The sequence below is a fragment of the Cannabis sativa genome, chromosome 2 (assembly GCF_029168945.1).
Source record: "Cannabis sativa cultivar Pink pepper isolate KNU-18-1 chromosome 2, ASM2916894v1, whole genome shotgun sequence".
Classification (NCBI taxonomy): Eukaryota; Viridiplantae; Streptophyta; class Magnoliopsida; order Rosales; family Cannabaceae; genus Cannabis; species Cannabis sativa.
Window position 1 is genome coordinate 55,905,728 of NC_083602.1, and position 7,555 is coordinate 55,913,282.

Here is a 7,555-nt window from a genome sequence, read left to right on the forward strand (position 1 = left end):
GACCTCAGAAGCAATGGATTCTGTCTTAGACCCATACAACCAACCCATTAAGAGTTGGTCATGTACAAGCCATGTCTCATAATATGGATTTGGATCCATACCGGATCCTAGAACTCCTTCGTCTGGTGTGCCTGTGAGAATGAACTCGGCTGGGGCTGGTCGAGAACCATTTATAAAACCTTCCAAGCGGTGTCCTCTTATGATTGTGTTTACCATTGTTTTCCACAGTGGAAAATTGTTTCTGTCGAGCTTCAAAGAGAAGGGCTGGCTCAACGTGTTGCTGAAGGGTGTTGCAACCGGAGCTGGGTTTGGTATAGATGAGGTTTGAACCATGACTGAGGTTGGAGTCTGATCACCAACGTTCGCTGCACTTGATTGATCCTGGGGAATCGACATTGCGTAGGCAAGGGCGGCTCTGATACCAAGTCAATTTTAAGATAAATGCAGAATTAATTGATCAGCTCAAATCGAGACTGATTGTAAACTTTTCATTTATAGAACCAGAGGAATACAGGGAAAAAACAAAGATACAATCCCAGCGTTACACGTATTACAAATCACCTTTACCACACAAGAATATTCTCCCAATCATGCCTAACGGTATTGATTGTATAGCTGGTTGTTACCTCGGGAATACAGTATTCCAATAACTTTTCCTGTCTTCTCTCTCTTTCGGTGGTTCACCGGAGCTATGGCAAAAAGAGCGAAAATGGCTGGAAAAGGGAAATCGAAGGGCAAGAAAGCAGGTCCCTCATCCTCGGATAGAGTCATCAAGACTCGATCTATGGATGATGTATTGGGGATTCAAGAACCGGAAGTTGAGGAACTTGAAGAGTCAATGGAACAGTGCCATCATCCAATGGAACAGTATGTGGAAAGAATTTTCTCTCCGGATGAGTCATAGGAACTGATTATCAGGCAGAGTGAGATTTGCCAAGACTTTTCTGATTGGCTTACGGTTGCAAATCGAGCTACCCAAGATGTAAATTCTGGGAAGAGGATTTCTCCCCCAATTCTCAGATCTAACATTGTCAGGAACCTGGAATCTTCTTTTGATCAATTGAAGAAGGATCCAGGGAAGGAAGGAACAAAGAGGAAGGTTAAGATAGAGTTTGCTGATATCGAAGACGAAGTTAATTTCTGGCAACCATCTGTGGTGTGTTATGTTATTGGAGCTAACCCTCCAATCAGCATACTAGAAGGTTTCGTGAGGAGAATTCGGAAAGATGAGGTTGTTAAGGTTGGATTGCTAGCCAAAGGTATCTTCATCATCCGATTTCAAAGTTTAGAATAAAGAGACAAAGTGATGCAGCAGGGTTATGTATTTTTTGATCGTAAGCCAATGGTGATGAAGCCCTGGAACCCTATCGATGATTTCACCAAAGAGGAAGTTACTAATGTGCCTACTTGGGTTCAGCTAAAGGGTCTGGACATCAAATACTGGGGAGAGGCTTCTCTGTTCAAAATTGCAGGTCAACTGGGAGTTCCTTTGCAAGTCGACAATGTCACTAAAAATAGGGATAGGCTGCAATATCCCAGGATCCTCATTCAAGTAAGTTTAGCACAAGTTTTTCCTGAAAAAATCAGTTTTATCGATGAGTTTGATCATGAAGTGGATCTTGATGTTAAATATGAATGGTTGCCTTTAGTGTGTTACAAGTGTTCTGGAATTGGCCATAGCACTTCTGATTGCAGGAAAAAAGAGGAAAAAAAGAAGCAGGGAAACAAATGTGGGTGCCTAAGAAACCAGTTATGAATGCAGAGAAACAGTTGGATGATGAAGGGTTTCACAAGGTCAGCAAAGGAAAAAAAGTAGTGTCAATGAAGCAGACAGAAGGGGCAATGACAAAGAATATGTTTGAATCCCTCCATGATGCTACTGATGTTATAGTAGGCTCTGAGGTGGATTGTGATATAACAGATCAGGAATTTGGGCACAAAACAGGAGGGGAGGGAGATCCCTCGTCTTCAAATGGATAGGTTTTTATGCTGGAATGTGAGAGGGATTAACAGCCAGAATAAGCATAATGAGATCAAGCAATTGATGTATTCGAAGCAAGCTGGGTTTGTTAGTCTCTTAGAAACAAAGGTGCAAAATAAGAATATGGAAACTCTATATACAAGTCTCTTTCAAGGTTGGTGTTTCTCAAACAATAATCCTTGGTTAGACAAAGAAAGAATAGTAATAGCTTGGCAACCAAATGTTTACTCAATAGATATTAAATATTGCTCTAGCCAAATAATGCATTGTTATGTGCAATCACAGCAGCAAGTAGGGAAATTTTTTGTGTCACTGATCTATGCTTTTAATGATGAGAAAAAGAGGGAAGACTTATGGGCTGACCTAGAGGAATTGGCTAAGAAAATTACTGAGCCATGGATCATAATGGAAGATTTCAATGAGATAATGAATGGAGATGAAAGAATTGGAAGAAGAGCACAATGTATTCCATCTCAGAGATTGCAAGATTGCATGGAGAACTGTAGCATGGCAGACTTGAAGTATTCAGGGTCCTTATACACATGGAACAACAAACAAAAGCCCATAGAGAGAATTTTTTCCAAAATAGATAGAGCAATGGTAAATTCACATTGGCTTAATGCCTTTCCTTGTTCTGAAGCGATTTTCCTTCCTGAACTGAGTTTCGATCATAGTCCTATCTTGGTGACTATCTATGAAAATAGGTTATGTGGGAGGAAACCCTTTAGATATTTCAATATGTGGAAACAAGCTGCTAATTATGATGATTTGGTTTCCAAGGCCTGGGAAGGGAACATTACAGGGACAAAAATGTATGGTATAATGCAGAAATTAAGGAAAGTGAAGCTGGTGCTGAAGAACTTAAACCAGAACGGGTATACTGATATTCAAAAAACAATGTTGACTACCAGGGAAGCTTTGGCTGAGTTACAAGTGAAGTTGAATAAAGAACCACAGAATGAGGAGCTTATGAACCAAGAGCAGGAACTAAGGAACAAATTTACTGAAGTTAGTAAAGCTTTCTCTAGTTTCATGGCGCAAAAAGCTAAGGTGAGTTGGGCCAAATATGGGGACGAAAACTCACACATTTTCCATGCTTCTCTAAAATTAAGAAGGATTCAAAACAGAATTTTCTCGATTGAAGATGAGAATGGAAATTGGTGTGACACCCCTGAAAAAGTTCAGCATGCCTTTTTAGATTACTATCAGAAGCTGTTGGGATCCACAATACCAAACAGAAGGAGAGTTATTCAAGCAATTGTGGATTTGGGACCTTAGGTAACAAGCATTCACGAGGGTATTTTATTGGCTGAGTATACCAGGAAGGAGGTTGAGGATGCTATATTTGCTATTGATAGGGACAAGGCCCCTGGACCTGATGGATATGGAAGTGCCTTTTTCCAAGATAATTGGAAATTGGTAGGGGATGAGATAGTAGAGGCAGTATTATCTTTTTTAAAATCTGGAAAAATTTTAAAAGAGATTAATACTACCAATATTACCTTAATTCCAAAATCAAAGTGCCCAATGAGTATGGTGGATTTCAGGCCAATCTCATGTTGTAATGTTATATACAAAACAGCCATTAAAGTTTTATGCAATAGATTGAGGGGGATTCTTCCTAATCTCATTGCTACGAACCAAGGAGGCTTCACACATGGGAGATTCATAGCGCATAATGTACTTGTATGCCATGATCTGGTACGGCTATATGGGAGGAAAAATTGCAAACCGAGTTGCATGATCAAGATTGATCTAAGGAAGGCGTACGACACTATAGAATGGGGATTCATAAAAGAGATGATGATGGCACTTGGCTTCCCTAGTAAGTTCATTTCTCTTATCCTGGAATGTATTTGCACCCCTAAATTCTCCTTACTCTTGAATGGTTCTATGTGTGGCTTTTTCAACACTAAGAGGGGATTAAGACAGGGTGATCCCATGTCCCCGCTACTTTTTGTATTGGGAATGGAGTATATCTCAAGGATCTTTACAAAAGTAGGCGAGTGGCCTGGATTTAAATTTCATGATAGATGTGGACAAATCAAATTGAATCACTTGTGCTTTGCGGATGACTTGCTTGTTTTTTGTAATGGTGATTTCATATCCATAATGCTTTTGCTCAAAGGTCTAAAATTGTTCTCATCTACTTCGGGACTCATGCCAAATGACCAGAAAACAGCCATATATTGCTCGGGAATGGCTGATGTTGAAGTGAATAGGATCCTGGAGGCATCAAATTTTAAAAGAAATTCCTTGCCATTTAGATACCTGGGTGTTCCGATTTGCTCAAGGAAAATATCTAGAGCAGAATGTCAATGCTTGCTAGAGAAGATGACTAGTAGAATTAGATGTTGGAGTTCAAAAAATCTATCCTACATGGGTAGGGTTACACTGATTAACTCGGTTCTATTGGCTATTCACACCTATTGGGCTCAGATCTTTATTCTACCTAAGAAATTGTTGAATGAAATTGAAGCAACATGCAGGTCCTTCCTATGGAAAGGTACTCAAGAGGGATCTGGTCCAGGGCTTGTGGCATGGGAATTCATATGTAGGCCCAAATCGGCTGGTGGTTTGGGGTTTCGAAACATACATCAATGGAATGTAGCCGCCTTGGGAAGATATGTGTGGGACATAGCAAGCAAAAAGGATTGCCTCTTTGTAAAATGGATACACATGATCTATCTAAAGGATCAAAACTGGTGGAACTACACAGCTCCACAAGATTGTAGCTGGTTTTGGAAGAAAATAGTAGCAGTCAAAGACAGATTCAAACAGAAAATGGACATGGATAGTTTTCTGCAATAGAGGTATCACGTTAAAGAGGGGTATCATGCCTTATTTCCTGAGCATCCGAAATTTCCATGGTGTAATTTGGTTTGGGATAGGTTGATTATTCCCAAACACAGATTCATACTATGGCTAGTGTTCTGGAGAAGGCTAAATACCAAAGAAAGAGTAAGCAGATATCAAAGAATTGACACAACTTGTGTCCTGTGTGACAAGGAAGAAGAGACCAGCGATCACCTATTTTTTAAATGTGAATATAGTGAAAGTTGTCTGCAGCAAACTAAAGCCATGTTGCAATGGAAAACACCAGACATCACAAAACTGTTGAAAGCCTGCCATCATTCAAAGAGGATTACTGCAGGAAGAAAAGGCATGGTGAACACAGTTGTGGCCAGCCTTGTGTACCATATTTGGATGGCCAGAAATGAAGCTCTATGGAACCAGCAAATGTGGCTGACCTCCACGGTTGTACAGAAAAGCAAACAACTCAGTTTGGTGAGGATTAAAGCCTTCCCTCCTAAGAAAGCAAAAGATGAAGACATGGATTGGATTATGAAAATTTAGATGTATATGATTAAAGTAAGTGACACGAAATTGTTTTTGAGTTGTAATGTTTGAGTTGTAAATTGCTGTGATGTAAAGTTTGGTTTGAGCAATAAAATACCTTATTCATCAAAAAAAAAAAAAAACTTAGGAGACACCTCACCATAGTAGACAAAGACAATAATACCCCTGCTAATATCACTCTGTAACAGCTTTAGTTCGGAGTGTGGTCGGTGCTCCGTCAATGTGTACATGGACAATGCAAGAAATTTTCTTATTTCTCTTTGATAGGCTATCTCGTGAGGCTTTTGAATTGATGATGACAATCCTTTGGTGGCTTGGTATGATCGAAACTCAGTATTGTTTAGTTATAAGCAGTCGAGATTAGATGTTGTTTCAGATTTAACCCATAATCATCTATCAGAGTTTAAGGAGTATGGTCGACAGGGCTTTCATTTGGGACTGGGTCTTGCAAACCCAGTTGTACCTACTCGATGGATACCACCACCTCCTAATTCCTTTGCTCTAGCAACTGATGCTTTGGTGGTTCCAGGGAGGGGTTTTGTTGGATTGGGGGGTGTGATACGGGATGTTGCGAAGTGTGGTTTGGTTGGCGTGGTCATCTGGTGTGTGGTAGGTGATTTTTTTATTAATGTGGCGGAGCTGCTTGCCATTCATCTGGGCCTAACTCTCGCGCATCATTATGATTTCAGTATCTCCATTATTAATAGTGATTCTACAGTGGTAATTGGTTGGATTAATAAGCTTCACTTGAATTTTAGTTTTCTTTCAATTTTATTATATATCTTTTCTTTATTAGTTGTTGGTGGTGGTAATTTTTGTAGCGCCATTTCATGATCGGTAAATGGTGTTGTTCACACATTGGCAACCTCTTTTACTAATTTAAGGGTTTGTGTCTAGATATATGCTTGTTCACGATTTTTGAGTACTTTTACAAGAACAAATTTGTCTTAATGAGTTATGTCTTTCTTTCAAAAAATAAATAAATATTTTTATATTAAATTATATAAGTTAATTTAGACTTTAATATGTATATTTCTAACATTTTATACACATAATTCTATAATTCTATTTAAGTTATAACCAATATGTGATCTAACAATTTGATTACAGAGAGGTCTTACTTAATACTAATATTTTGGGAGAGTTTATTCACACTCTATAATGATGTGGTGGGTTGGGAATTCAAGTAATTAAACTCAATAACATTTATCATAAATTTCCAGAACAGTAATAAGGTGAGGACGCAAGAGTTGTCACCTAATTAAATGGACATGTGTGAGTGGACTGGGCATATACATACACAATTATATATTACTGTATTAATTGTTGACAAATATACAAAGTTGTTTTAAATGGATTGTTCCCCTTGTTCTCATCAATTAATTAATTTATATCCTCCCAACCACAATCAATATATAGTACTGCTCACTTTATTATTCATCTTCTCTCCAATTAAAAGTCGGCCACGTAATGTTACTACAAATCATCAATTTTTTGTGTACTCTTTTAGCTTTCTAGTTTGTGTGTTCTATGTCATCTCCAACTTAAAATTAATTTCTGCACTAATAATTAAAAGGTGGATAATCAATATTATTAGTGCCCTATACAATCAGCCCAACTAATTAAAGTAAAGTTAATAGAAAGTATTAAGGAGATTTATTTGTCTTTTTGAGTTATAAACATTTTTTTTTGTTTGGACAAATTGAAGTCTGCTTTTTAAGTTCTTTTCTTCTTTTTTTGATTTTCAATTATTGCCTTTGTCCCTTTCAAGAAGAAAAATTATATTTTAAATTTGTCGTATTGAATAGTTATGTATAATAAATTGTAATGATATGAAATACCAATATCAGGTCCCGTAGCTCAGTTGGTTAGAGCGTTGGTCTTATGAGCCGAAGGTCGCGGGTTCGAGCCCCGCCGGGACCAAGCTGATGTTTTGGACCAGCTTTTCTGCTCTCGAAAGCTCGTCACTCAAAATTACAGACTATTTTCGTTCCTTCTTATAAATAAGTTTTATGAGAAGTGATTTTAAAAAAAAAAGTCAGTCAATACATGCGGATTCTCTGAGGGCTCGTTTGGAGTATTTTATGTAATATTTTTATGTAAAACTATATGTAGTATTAATTTTTATGGACACCTAAATATATAATATTTTAATATAAATTAAAGTTTAATATAGTATTATATAAAAATATAATATATAATCCAATTCAATAC

The 7,555-nt window shown here is 37.8% G+C and overlaps 1 non-coding gene across 1 annotated transcript; it reads left to right on the forward strand.

The window, feature by feature from the left end:
- The first annotated feature begins 7,190 nt into the window (after window positions 1–7,190).
- Window positions 7,191–7,264, forward strand: TRNAI-UAU (transfer RNA isoleucine (anticodon UAU)). The gene has a single exon. It is a non-coding gene; the product is annotated as a tRNA-Ile (tRNA).
- Window positions 7,265–7,555: the final 291 nt, after the last annotated feature.